Source organism: Pollicipes pollicipes, unplaced genomic scaffold, assembly GCF_011947565.3.
Source record: "Pollicipes pollicipes isolate AB1234 unplaced genomic scaffold, Ppol_2.1 Scaffold_6138;HRSCAF=7277_pilon_pilon_pilon, whole genome shotgun sequence".
Classification (NCBI taxonomy): Eukaryota; Metazoa; Arthropoda; class Thecostraca; order Pollicipedomorpha; family Pollicipedidae; genus Pollicipes; species Pollicipes pollicipes.
In genome coordinates, this window is record NW_023596818.1 from 2665078 (window position 1) to 2679367 (window position 14290).

The 14290-nt window shown below is 52.5% G+C and overlaps 1 long non-coding RNA gene across 1 annotated transcript in view; it reads left to right on the top strand.

The window, feature by feature from the left end:
• Nucleotides 1-10079, top strand: part of LOC119105931 (uncharacterized) — a 17741-nt gene extending 7662 nt beyond the window's left edge. The window contains exon 3 of the long non-coding RNA XR_005095082.1: nucleotides 9157-10079. This is a non-coding gene — a long non-coding RNA (uncharacterized LOC119105931). The remainder of the gene's footprint in view (nucleotides 1-9156) is intronic.
• Nucleotides 10080-14290: the final 4211 nt, after the last annotated feature.

The following is a 14290-nucleotide window of genomic DNA, read 5'->3' on the forward strand; positions in this document are numbered from 1 at the left end:
TGTGTACATATATATATATATATATATATATATATATATATATATATATGTGTGTGTGTGTATATATATACACGCATGTATATATTGTTATAGCTAAGTGCTTACCACGATGCATGTATTAGCAGGTACTGGTGCTGCCACGAGCCCGCATGTCCGCAAGGCTCAGGCTTCAAGAGCCTGCGGCGCTTTCAGCGGGCATTGCTGACTGCACTGGGGTATTTGCGGGCATTTTGCACTTAAAATTAGCCCAGTTGCGTTTTCTTTACCACAAATGCATATCTAATAGGTCATGTGTCTACAAACAAAAGATGAAAAAGGGAAGTTACGTTTTGTTATGAAATTATATAGCTACACAACGTGTGCCACTTCATAAGCACGTAATTCATGGCATGCTGTAGCTTCAAAAGTAGACTGTGATGACTTAATTGCTGTCAGATGGACCGTTGGGTACAATAACTCAGCCGCACATCCTGAGAGGATGGAATCTCAACGCAACAGCAAGAACCGTGCTAAAATGACCGAACGTTAGTGTCAGATACTGCCATGGATGTTACTTCATTTTCAGCTAGTGGGCGCCAGCTCTATCTCCCAACAACTTGACACGTTCAGCCATTTATTCTTGCTTAGCCCACTCTAAGTATATTAATATTCTGCAACAGTACACTTATGGAATTTGCCCACCGACTGTCAAATAAATCACACCACACAGAGAACACAGGTGACATGCCAACACTCATTGGCTTGCAAGCACACCTGGTGGATGCGGCTACACAGGACATGTTCAAACAGCAAACACCACCCAAAGCCTGGATGGAATTGAATGCATGGTCCTGCTTTAAAATTCCAATACATGTCCGCAAAATCCACAACAGCGAACCAGTCCAGTTTTCTGTACGTCGGACATTATCCCCAAATCATGCAACCTTGTACAACAATGCTTTGCGCCTTCTGCTAAGCATGCGCTGATTTCGTATCCAGTTAGGAAGAAAGCCGTAGGAAAAAGACCATTACCAAACCACCCCTGTGATCCCAGCAAAGTTTCAAAGAAGGCATCGGGATGCACAAGATGGCCTTAACGTGACGTGCGGACGACCTCGTATTCGCTTGTTTTGTTTGAATGCATGATCAGCTGTCCAGGAGCAAGACATGTGGTGGCGTCATTTATGGCGCGCCCATCTTTCGCCAAATACTACGCTATCTTCTGTCACTTGCCGTGTGGCATGACGATGACGAGGCTGGTTGGCGTGAGGCATTATATGTGTACCGCATTGAAGGCATTTGGAGCATAAGTTCAGCATTCAAAGAACAGTTTTGTAGTTCACCCGTGGATGACTAACATCTAAAGTCATCCGTGATTAAACTTAAATCCTCGTTTCTGGATGCAGATAAGCAAAATCGGCCAGCATCCAGGCACCCACTGCTGTTTCTGGATGCAGATAAGCAAAATCGGCCAGCATTCAGGTACCCACTGCTGTTTCTGGATGCAGATAAGCAAAATCGGCCAACATTCCGGCATCCACTGCTGTTTCTGGATGCAGATAAGCAAAATAAGCCAGCATTCAGGCACCCACGGCTGTTTCTGGATGCAGATAAGCAAAATCGACCAGCATTCAGGCACCCACCGCTGTTTCTGGAACTGGAAATGGTGTTACTGGGGTGCCTGATGGCCATGGAGGGTGGCCTGGTCATACTTTCCCTGACATGTTTATATGTATGAGGCTATCAATTTTGCATTGGGCATACTAGTGTTTCTTTGTGAAATCGACAACCTGGCTAGTTTGAAGTACCGTCTACCCTTGGGCTTTGGGTGGCAAAATTATGTCTACATAAGGCATGCCGGCATATATGCATATTTAGGACTGTAGTTATCATCGTAACCCAGGTAAATGCAAAGTCAGTCTTGGTTTTTGCATTCTAGCACTGGTTGGAGTTGTTTGATTTCTTGCCTTTTTGAGGCAAGATTGCGGGTTCTTTTCGAACAGCCTCCTGAAGAACCCAGGGGATTTTGTATCGGACGAATAGGGTTTATGCCTGGTACCGAGGAGATTGCTTGCGATGGTTTTCAGCAGGCTCTTCAAAACGAGTCATAGTGACAGATCTTTAAATGAATAAAATGTGAAAAACAGGGGTGGGAATAAATATTCGGATATTCTTGCGGTGACCCTTATATTATGATCAAGCAAGTATGTGTACCTGGAATTGATATAGCTTGTCTTGATGTTAGCCATGATAAAAGCAATGCAAGAAGGAATGAATATGTTTTAAGGTGTCTCACAGTTTCTTGTTTTGACACTGATGATATCATGATGTTGGGTATGTGTACCTGAAATGAAAAATAACGTTATCGGACCCATGCGGGCTTTTTGGGGCACGCCTATATTGCGGGGCGGGTACGTGCCTTCAAATGTGGGCCCGGGGCGGGTTGCGGGCATTTCAAATCCCTTTGGTAAGCACTTCATTTTGATCAAGAGTGCCGTGGACGTATCACAATCAGCCATGGAAGCTGCTCATCGTCGTCCCTCTCTGCGGTCTGCGGTTTGTGGAGGTATCCCGCGGGTGCCTTATGGCGCCAGTAAGGAACGTCGCAATAAAGATTTGTGGATGTAAATGTCATTTTTGTGTCATTCTTCCTTTGCAATTCGTAGACGTTAGTTCCATTTTCTGAGATGTTGGGGATGTCAATTTGCAGTATCTTTGTACCCATATATAGTGCACCGTAGTGTTGAGTTGACTTCTAATGACACATGGCTCATTGCATGGGTCACAAGGTCACACAAACTGTTTTTTGCCCTAAGCCCCCGCCAGATAATGACAGTGGTAATGTCTTCCACAATGACTTGATGACCCTCCTCACTTCAACCGGATAGGGAACTTGATAGGAAACCACATCCTTGCTTCACAGTGAGTGAAAATAGTTTAATGTGGGCATAAATTACTGGCACCACGAGCGGTATCCCAGATCTGGTAGCGCTCCACCTCTGGTAGCCCATGTCCCCGGAAATAGGCGGGGACTAAGTCCTCTTTCGCTAGCCCGGGGTCACCTTTTTAGTCATGTGTTGGTGAGGGGTGGGGGGGGGGGGGGTCAGGCACCTCCGAAAGTATTTAAAGTGCCATCACTGCGTGGATTTCCGCTGTACAACGAATTTGGTTGTTTTAACCTTGCGGCACTTAATGTGTCGTAAAACGAAGACGGCTACGTCAAGGACTGCCTTGTTTTAATCCAGCGGCATATCATACGGTGTAGCAAAACAAAGGCGGCTCCATGAAAGATTGCGATGCTTCATCTTATGGAGAAGTTCACTGTTAAATGTCCGAAAGCACCGTGCGACGGATCCAGGCTGAAAAAGATACAGAACCGCCAGCATTGGCGGCCGAATCCCGAAATCAGATGTCGCAATTTTTCCCTACAAGATGTGGACAGAGCAGGGTTTTCCAGCCGGTGGCGTGGGAGATTGGAAGAGGTTTTGTTTTGTAGCTGATTTGGGAATGCCAGGAATCGAATAATTTTCGAGAGAGAATCTGGCTCCTGAACGCGGCTCACTTTAACGCGAGCGGTCGGGTCACTTTGTCAGCAGCCAACGCAACCGATTGTGGGCGACCGAACCCCGTTCTGGCGCGGGAGAGGCCGCCGCATAGCACACAGGTCACTGCTCCGCGTGCTATCAGCTGGTCCAGGACGATTTGGCCACAGTGGTTTGGGGACATAGGAGATATTAACATCGTCGTTCATTCAGAGGCGAGGCTTGTTTTTAAGCACTTAAGAGGCAAGCCCGGCGAGCAGGTAGATAGAGGAATTTTCCCGCTTTTAAGATACGAAACCTTTGGAGAGAAGTAGGCGCCCAGGTTACCACATATATCTAAAGTATGTTTCTGCTGGCGCAATTATATCCACCGGGCTTATCTTTGTCATGCGGCAGACTACCCAGCTTCCCACAGGCATTGGTGCGTCTTAGCATCATTCTCACCGCGGAGGCGAAATTTCACGTCTTGGGTGGCATTTTGGGCGACTGGGGAGGCATTTGCCTTCCCAGTTAACACGTTGAAATACGATCCGCTCGGAGGTGCCGGTACGTCTTGCCAAGATCGGGACCCAGCTTCAGCGGCGCTGCATCGACGCCTTACGTATTTCGTGGCTCCAGCAAGATGGTGCTGCCCCCCCACCCCAACCCCCCCCACACACGCACGCGCGCGCGCTCACGCTCACACGGCCCGTGCGATCCCGCTGTGATAGTGCGCGGCGGAAGAGTCATCTCCCGAGAGACAGTCTAGAGACAGGCTCACTCCCCTAGCCTGAGACCGCCGCACTCCTCCGGACATGCAGACACCGGAGCGGGCCGGTGCGTCGTGGGAACCCGGACGTGTCGCAACTGAGAGGCTCCATCATCACACCAGTGGAGGGGATCGGCGCCGGGACTTATCACGTCAGTTGAGGAGATTGGCGCCGGGACTCATCACTCCAGTGGAGGATATCGGCGCCGGGACTCATCCCGCCAGTGGAGGAGATCGGTGCCGGGACTCATCCCGCCAGTGGAGGAGATCGGCACCGGGACTCATCACGCCAGTGGAGGAGACCGGCGCCGGGACTCATCACGCCAGTGGAGGAGACCGGCGCCGGGACTCATTACGCCAGTGGAGGAGACCGGCGCCGGGACTCATCACGCCAGTGGAGGAGACCGGCGCTGGGACTCATCACGCCAGTGGAGGAGACCGGCGCCGGGACTCACCACGCTAGTGGGGGAGATCGGCGCCGGGACGTGTGGAAGAGCTGCTCGGTCCGTCTTGAAGGGTGCTGCGCTTCCCCGAACAGGGCAGCATGAAGGCGAGGGCCAACAACAGTGCCTTGGTCTGTCAACAAGGACTCTGCAAATTGGTCACAATGGTACCCAATATCATGAATGGAATGTCGCGGTAGCACACTGTGGGAACGCCCTACCATTCTTAGAATGTTGCAAGCATTGCAGGGAACCGGGCAGCCAGACCACTCGCGAGTCGCACAGAACGGCCGCTGCTTAGCTGTTACATGGCCTTTCATCACACATGGCATCACACGATAACGAGCCAAGATCAGCTTTCTTGATTGCTTGACTGGGTCCCAGGAGCACACTGCTTGACTTGTCATCATTGACTCGCGTCTGCAAGCAGCAGTTCGGCTCAGTTTTCCTCCCGTCATTCTTTGTCTGGCTATCCGGTTTGCTCGGTTGGGTACCGCATACTCTGTCACCGTTCGCCCGTGTGACTCAGTCAGGGAATGATCGGCATGCTGGTATTGGTACCAGTTTTTACAACCAGTTTTAACTATTTTTTTCTTACGTGTACAGCTGGTACTTGACCAGTAAGAATCAGTTTTTACAAAAGGTGCAAGTACCAACCTTTTCAACGAAACATTGTCTTTGAAAAAGCACGCGAAGTTGTACGCCAGAACCCTGGCCGGGATGATGCACACGAAAATTCAGCGACGCCCCAATGGCTTGTGGGTTTTCATCATTGACTATTGCATTTCAGCTTAAGCGAAAGTTCTTACTTTATTTGACTGCAATGACCCTCATTCTAGTTAATCCAGGGGGTTACTGGGCCCAGTTTTGACCAAACACATGGGCTTAAATTGGCCGTTTTAAGTGACTGCTGAGGCGTTTGAGATGGTAAATGTTCCATCGCTGACAGTGCGAGATGTCGGAAAGGTTTGGCTGGACCAGGCTTGCCCAGTATGCGTTGGGTCAGGTTGCACTGGGCTGACATCGCATTGTGTTACCAATGATATCCTGGCGAGTGTTGTCCTTGACAATCTCATTAGAAAAATACATTTTTCGCACCACCCTGTAAGGATTTGGTAGGCTCGACTCGGGTGCTTGATGACTCCGCCCCAGGCCCCGACTGGTATGACTCGGACTCAGACGTGATCGTTGTTTGCGAAAAATGGCTGGCTTAAACTCAAGGTCTTAGAACGGTGAATCATGCATGCGTCAAGGGTGGGTTCGGGCCCAGTGCTGGTGCGTTAGGAAATCACTCACGTTTTCGGCAAAATGCTTACGTCATTGGGAAGCCGGTGGGGTGGGGCCGCCCCGGGGGCCACTGCAGTTTATCTAGAGGACGTTATCGCCCATACGGTCGTTATTCCGAGCTATCAGCAAGAGTTGGGATCAGCAGCAGTCCGACTCCTTTATGATAAGTCCTCTGCATCCTGCAGGGGAAAGGATTAACTTGAAACCTCGAGAATTTGTATGCTATGTGCTTGCATCACCAGTGCCTCCTTGGGGATAACATCTGGGCTAGGGAGCAGCGAAGGCAAGCTGTAGCCGAGGCTGCGCCCAGAGAACCACACAGCTCATAGCAGGCGACTCGGAGCGTGTCCGGTTCAGTTCGGAGCGTGTCCGGTTTGGAGCGTGTCCGGTTCAGTTTGGAGCGTGTCCGGTTCAGTTCGGAGTGTGTCCGGTTTGGAGCGTGTCTGGTTGAGTGCGGAGCGTGTCCGGTTCAGTTGGAAGCGTGCCCGGTTCAGTTCGGAGCGTGTCCGGTTCAGTTTGGAGCATGTCTGGTTTGGAGCGTGTCCGGTTCAGTTTGGAGCATGTCTGGCTCGGAGCGTGTCCGGTTCAGTTCGGAGCGTGTTCCGTTCGGAGCGTGTCCGGTTCAGTTACCGCGCAGCCGATTCCTCGCTTCCCTGTCATAAACATGGGGCAAATCTCAGCCCACAACGCAGACTGACCCAAAGGCTGAAACCGCCACGAAGTGCGCCGCGCTCAGGCGCGCAAGCACGCGCAGCACACCGCAGCGCGCCCAGTCCACCAGTGTCAGTCAACGCGGGCATATCTCCGGCTTACATCGCGGCTCCGACTGCAGCGGCGGCAGCGGCTGCGGGGGGGAGGGGGCGGGGGGCATGCGCTGGCATTTTGCAGCGCCCGGTGCAGGCGGCGGTAAGCTTCGCGGCAGGACTGATTGACCCTTGGCATTTGCAGGGCGTATCGCGACTGCTGGCTGGGGCGCGGCTGGGGCGTCTGGTGATGACCTTCGCGCGCGCAGGACGGGATCGGGGACACCAGACCGCTGGCGGAGTGGGGCTGGGCTTGGGCAGCCGGGGCTCCGATCGAACGGCAACGGATCTGGCTGGATGTTGATGGCATACACCAGCATCTAGAGAGTCGTTGCATACATTCTGCGTCCTGGCCGTTTGCTGAGATGCAGATGGAACCGCTGTCAGCTGGACATTGACAATGCAACTATTTCGCTATACAAAGTGGCATGTTTGTTTTGATATCTGCTCGTTGATATTCTGTCGGTTCCGATTGAGCATTCGGTCAGAGGCTTCGCGTGGCCCTGACCTAGTTGCACGCGCACACAAGCAGCAACTGCCGCTGCCGCTGAGCTGTGCACCAGACGATAACACTTGGGCCGCACCCACGCGCCCCTTATCGACAACAGCATGCCTGACGTCTGGGTGGCCTGGGTACGACAGCGACGGTGACCGGGCGAAATCCCGTAGCTTGAGGCCAAGTCCCCGTCACAGACCGGGCGGTCATAACTGCGTCATAAAACACAGTGAGGGTGATACCGCCTGGGCCCGGCCCCGCGAAACCCCGCCGCCCCCCCCCCCCCTCCCCCTCCCCCCTCTCCCTCCCCCGGCCCCTGGTCGGTGACGGGAAGCCGCAGACGGAGTCAGATTGGCGGTTGTTATTATGGCGCCCGTGTTTTCCGATGTGATGTACACGATCGTGTCCGAGCGGTGCCGTAAGCGACACCACACGTCACAGGCCTGTGCGTGAGCGCGTGCTCTCGCCGGTCACGCGTGACATGCAAACGCTAAGTTATGATCCGTCCAAGCGGCGCGCGGCGGTCCGTGCGGTGCTGCGGCGTGACGTTCACCGCGTGCCGTGGCGCAGCCGGCGGGCCGGCGGGGCCGCCAGACGCCCGCCGGCTGCTCGCCCCTTCCATGCCAGCTGGGGGTCATGACATGTGCGGCCCGGTGCCGCGTGGGTTCAAGTGTGCGGGTTGGATTGGCTCGCAGAGGTGGTCGAATGGATCCTCCGGTCAGGCGCGGCTGGGGGTTACGGGGAGATCTCGTGTTCACCGATAATCAATACGACGGCCCATGTCGGGGCTTCCATCGGATGCAACGCAACACTGCGACGGAAGAGAAACATCGCCTGTTGGTGTGGCTGGAACGTTTTTCGGACTTGTTACCGGCTTCCGTCGAGCATACGGCGCATGAGACAGGTCATATGTACAATCGCATCGTTACATTTTCATACTGTCTCCACCGTCAACTCCGTCGTACGGTTTTAAGGCGCGTCATAAAGACGGGGCGTATAGTTCCGCCACGTTAATTCATGGCTTTTAATCCGGCGCCTCACTCTGGAGCGGTCGTGTCAGGGCGTGATTGCTGTTTACAGTGTTGGGATAAGGGCTGTGCATTCTCGTACCGGGTTGTGCTGTTGGCAGTCTGTGCGCATTAAATGCCACCGGAACTGACGGGATCATCGCCTGGTGCCCCTGCTGTGCCTCAGTGTGTCGGTCACTGCTGCAGCGCGAGCGGAGGCCGGGTGCTATAAGCAATACGGGCTTGTCTCTTGTCTCAGTGTGTCGGTCACTGCTACAACGCGAGCGGAGGCCGGGTGCTATAAGCAATACGGGCTTGCCTCTGTGATGCCATCCCGCCGCCGGCACTGAACTGGCCCAACGGTGTAGTGCTATGGCATTACGAGGATGCTTAGCTGCAGGACACAGAACTGATCCGGCGCCAGCTGATAACCTGAGCTAGCTGGCTGAGCGCGAACCCTGACTCATCCAGTCCGGCCGGAACATGCCGGCACTGGCTGAGTGCGGAACCCTGACTCATCCAGTCCGGCCGGAACACACCGGTGCTGGCTGAGTGCAGAACCCTGACTCATCCAGTCCGGCCGGAACACACCGGTGCTGGCTGAGTGCAGAACCCTGACTCATCCAGTCCGGCCGGAACACACCGGTGCTGGCTGAGTGCAGAACCCTGACTCATCAAGGTCATCACCCATCATCGAGTCCGGATGGGGCTTTAACCTCAATAACCTCAATGTTCGCTCTTTGAAGTTCTCGATGACGACATCAAGAACTTATCAACTAACCTCATTGTTAGTGTGAGATCGCGATAACCCTGGGGTTGACGACGAGCACTGACTTGAGCTCTCTTTTCAGGCTGGCGGAGATCGAGCAACAGCTGAGGCAGAGGAAGCTGTCCCAGGCTCAAGAGGACACGGCCAAAGAAGAGCTGGACGACATCAAGGAAACGCTGAAGAGACATGAGACAACCTTGAGCAATCTGCGGAGGGAGAACCAGAAGTCTTTAGCGATGGTGATTGTCTTTATTCTCATCTTCGGATCACTGTACCTGATGTTTACCGTTCTTAAACAGGCCGGTTGGCTATAGCTGCGTGAGATTTCTGACAACAAGCATCTGTGTAAGGGACCTCAAAGCCCGCAGTCGCAACGCTGGCCTTTTAGGCGGGCGCTCGATTATGTCTTCTCTGATCTCGTCAAGAAACCAGGAGCTATTTGCCTTTTCGATTGGACCCGGTGTGTATTGATCGTTGCAATTTGACCAACATGTGTGGGGCGTTTAGATCATCTGGGCAGTTCATCAATGCTGGAAGGACGAACTGACACCGTAGCGGATCATACCAAATGTGCAATCACGATCATGTCGTGAATGTCTTCCTGGATAGACTTCGCCTGCTCGTGGAGCGTCAGGATCCGTGCAGGCGCAGTTTCGGGTGGTGTGATATGCGGTGGCCGGGAAGAATATAATAACTTGTTAAAAAATGAAAGAGCTTTTGCGAGATTCGTTAAACTAGCTTTTTGTAGTCGACTCCATCACATACACCGCATGAAACGGCGCAATTTAGACCATTTTACCGATGATTTCTTTGAACAAATTATTATTTTTTTGTTTCGTAAAGCAGCGCATCTGTGAACTTGATTGCCTGACACCATTAACATTGGTTCAAGGGATATGTGATCCGTTTTCCTGTCTTGTCATTGCCGTGATTAGTTGTTTGAGCTTTGCGAAGCCGTCCACTTTTGACCATCGTTCTGTTCGCGGAATAAACATTGGAGCAGACGTGACGACATGAGCACGAAATAAGGTGACGAGCCAACTTCCGCTGGCGTGAATTAACAGAGCATACCACAGTGCTGTGACCATCACATTTTGCCGTCTGGCTCGTGACGAATGGGAGTCAAGACCGAGTAAGTCACCCTGTAACTGCCGGATCGTTTTATTCAGCGCGGCAAACTGGCCAGACGGTGCGGTGGTCACAAGCGGAGAATTGCCAGCCCGGAAGACATATTTGTGCGGTTTTTAAAGTATACACAGGCGCTCACACGCCGTGTGCCTTTTCATTCTTTTCGGGACAACCCGTTACCGGAAAAAGTGCAAAATTCCAGTTGGAACATCTCGACCTGTTTGTTACTAACTGATGAGCCGTAATTGATAAGGTGCTCTCTGTGGGCCTGACAGCGTAGTTCGACGCAGGCGAGCTGAATATGCAACCGGTGTGGGCAAACAAGCCGAAGACTGAGCACTACGTCATCCCGGACTTGCAAGTCACTCCAGAGTTCGTTAGTTATTCATTTGACATCAGCTAACAGTCCAGACACAAATGCGTAGCATTATGTGTCATTTGTCAGAGACTTAATAACACGCGCCCAAGTGGCCGGTTAAATACCCTTCGCTCGGATAAATGGTCAATTTGACCCCTCAGATCTCAAAAACTTGAAAGCTAGAGACACCAACTTCACAGGGTGTGTTAGTCGGTATATGAGCTAAATTGTGTTAAAATTTGATATTCCTAGGTTGTGACCTTCGGGTTAAATGACGCAAAATACGGTCAAACTCCAGATTGGTGTCTAGAGCGCCCTCAGACCTTCTCATGCAACCGCCATAAACCTAGATTCCTGTTCAAAGTAAAACGTCACAGGTGCTCATTGAAGGTCAGTGACCTTATTTGACTTTTAGAAGATCATGGTGACTAAAATCTGGCAAGACTGCTTTGATTTTGTTTTTTGAATAGGCGCCAATGATAACGCGAGGCGACATGCTCTTAAAAAAATGTTGACTTGGGCCTTGTTGTCTTGACTTAGGTCAGTGACCTATTCTGACCTTTAAGAGGTTTACGATGCATGATGCGGTCTCTGTTAATGATTATTGTCCTTGTTTTGACTTTCGTACCTGACTCCAGACTGGTGTAATTTGTTAATTTACATGTATTGTTGCCTAAGAAACCATCTCATAAATGTATGGCCTCGTCAACACTCCGTTGTTGCATCAGATTGAACGATTCCATAGAAACCGCTTTCGCTTGATACACCTGACTTTGACCTGCCATATGTCAGCGACCTTACAAGCTAAAATAAATTTTTGACATCAAAAGGTCTGCTATTCAATTGCCTACACTTATGCAAAATTTCTCGCGGCTATGCTGCGCCGTTCGGAAATCATTCCGGAAAAAGCTTTGAGGGGCTCAAGTCGTGTCCCACTGGTACCCCCACCTAACACCTCCACCCAAGCGCGTGTTAAACGGTGAGTCAAGACAGCGGAATGTGATATTGGATAGAAACGTACAAACGCATAACGATAAAACGGTGCGCTGAAACTTGTCTGATCCAGTCGCCTGACGTCCCCCGGCTATTGGTCCAGGCCGCAAGTCACGCGAAAGACCGGCGTCCTGCCGCTGCGCGCATCGCCGGGGGGGGGGGGGGGGGACAGGCTCCGATCCACGCGGGTGGTACGCTCGCGGGTCCGCGTGTCGGCGTATGTTGGAAGTTGTGGGGCGAGATCCGCAGCTTCGCCTCGCTCACGGGCTTCATGCGCAGTAGGAACAGTCTAGGCGTCACACATGTGGCGTGGCGTGACGGGGCGCAGGTCATTCCCCGCGCGAGACATATGATCGTGCCATCGGAGGCTATTAGCTACTCCGATCACGAAGTTAGCTATTAGCTACTCTGATGACGAAGCTACGTTCAGCAGTCAGGTGTCATTAAGAGCTGACTCGCGGCTATAACCTGGCATGCAGTATCTCAGGCGGCAGATGACTAGACCCCGCACGATGTTCAGCAGTACTCGTTGCAGGAGGAAATGCCTCAGGTGGCGAAGACGGATCAGCAGCCCAATGCGCTTTGATGCCATATCACTGACGTGTGCGTCCCAGCTCAGGCGAAGGTCAAACAGGACACAAAAGTGTCTTACTGGGTAGCTCCCCCCACCGACGCGCATGCTGCCAGGGGAAAGAGCGCGGGTTTTCTGTCTGTGGCCCAGGAAAGGGAGTTCCGTTATGCTTGCTTGGGATGATTTGAGCTTGGGACCGTGGAAATGAAACCATGACGGCAGGGAGGGCTGTGTGGTTTCCATGCTTTGGGTGGGGAAGAAAGGCTGTGTCTGGCATCGTATACAAAGATTTGAGTGTCGTCGGCACACTGGGGCATATGAACGTCTGGCGTGTGCGGGCGGGGGTCGCTGGCGGAGATTGTGAATAAAAGAGGACCGAGGGCTGATCCCTGGAAAACAGCCGCGGTATTAGCAACGGGTTTGGAAACCACTGTCACCAGAAGGAAAGATGCGGTACTGGCTGGGAATGGCCAAAAAGGTATAAGGAGAGCCAAGACGGATCAATGTGACCGAGCTGGAGCCTGGAAAGCAGTCGAGAATGAGAACAACGCAACAACCTTTGTTGAGACCCAAGAGGCATAAGTGAGAAAGATGGCCACGGTCCCTGTTGGAAAACATGCGGTTAGTCGCGGAGAGCAGGGCAGTCTCCGTTGAATGGCGGGACGGAAACCATGGGATGAGGACAGAAGGTAATTGACAGACATGCACGCAAATACCTGGTGCTGCACCACACGCTCCACAACCTTGACTGTAATGGGGACGGCGGAGATAGGATGGTAGTTGGGTTGGGCCGCTGTATTTGAAAATATGAATCATAAAGCGCTCCCAGGGAACGGGTAAATCGCAAGAAATGAGGCAGATGTTGACAATATGGAGACTGATGGAGTCGGTTGCGTCAAAACAAAGGAGCTGCCTTTGAATGTTATTTGTATTCGTGTCCTGCTGCAGGACACGAATACAAATACCATCAGGCCTACATGTCATAGGACACTTCATGGAGAACAGGACCCCGTACAGCCCGTCTAGTGTCGTGCCAGGCATCCGGAGGCCACAAGCGCCCACTCTGGGCGGGCGACGTGGGACGTCCGGTGGCTGCCTGAGACCGGCCAGACCGGCTGCATCACGAGCGACGACATCCTCAGACTAAACGCTGGGGATAGCGTCTGGGGCAGCGGGGGTGGATTGTCTGGGTAGCCCGTCTGGGGTAGCGGCAGATAGATTGCGAGTACTGCTCTTTGCCTCAGCTTACACTGCATGGATAGTGCGGCACAGAGAACTGCTCCCCGCTCACGCAGTCTCTTCCCTCTCGACCAGCGTGACTACCGGGCGACCAGCACCCGGTAGTCACTCTGGTCGCCGACCTCGCCCTCCGGTCCAGCTCGCGGAAAACCGGCGTCCTCGCAGTTCATCGAAGGCTGTTCACTTATTGCTGCACTTGTAAGATTCGTCACGTCACGGTCCCGCTTTGCTCGGGCGTGCGACAACCGCGTCGTAATGTCGGCTGTGGCTCATGTCTATCAACAGCTGAAATGTTGCACATCCAGGCCTGTTATTTGAAAACACTGCGTCCCAATTAACAGAAAGTAATTGGTTCCAGCCATTGCACTCACTAATCTTACACAAATTATCCAAGGTCGGGCGTCCTATCCATCGCATCGCATCTTCACTACCGGAGAGCACGAAAACATCCCCGTTGCAGTTGATCCATGGTGCCAACGGTCTCCGACGGTGGTACAACTACAGCATGAATAAGGTACCCTCGGGCTCCAGTGCGCCTCGGCTCTCGGAAGCCACGCCTGGAACTTCAAGCTGTTGCGCAGCTCAAAGCTGCAGTGCGGAACCATCCTGATTCGGTCGCGTGCCCTGACAGGAGCACGCGGCCAACAGGGCAGAGGGATGGAGTGATCAATTGCTGGTCATTCGTTCGACGGTGTGGTAGCGGAGCTTGGCCGGAACCGAAGGTAGCTTAAGTGGTTGTTGGTCGGTTCTGTTCGTGTAGCACGCAAGTAGATGGCAGGCATGTGCGGCTATTTGGCTCTAAATCAGCGAAGTGTAACAAATAAAAATCAAGGAATCAGTTGCGGCCTGTATCCTTCCAAACATTTAGTTCTAGGCTTCTTACTCAATAAATCTCTAGGATCCATGCCCACGCTAGGAGGCGCTTTT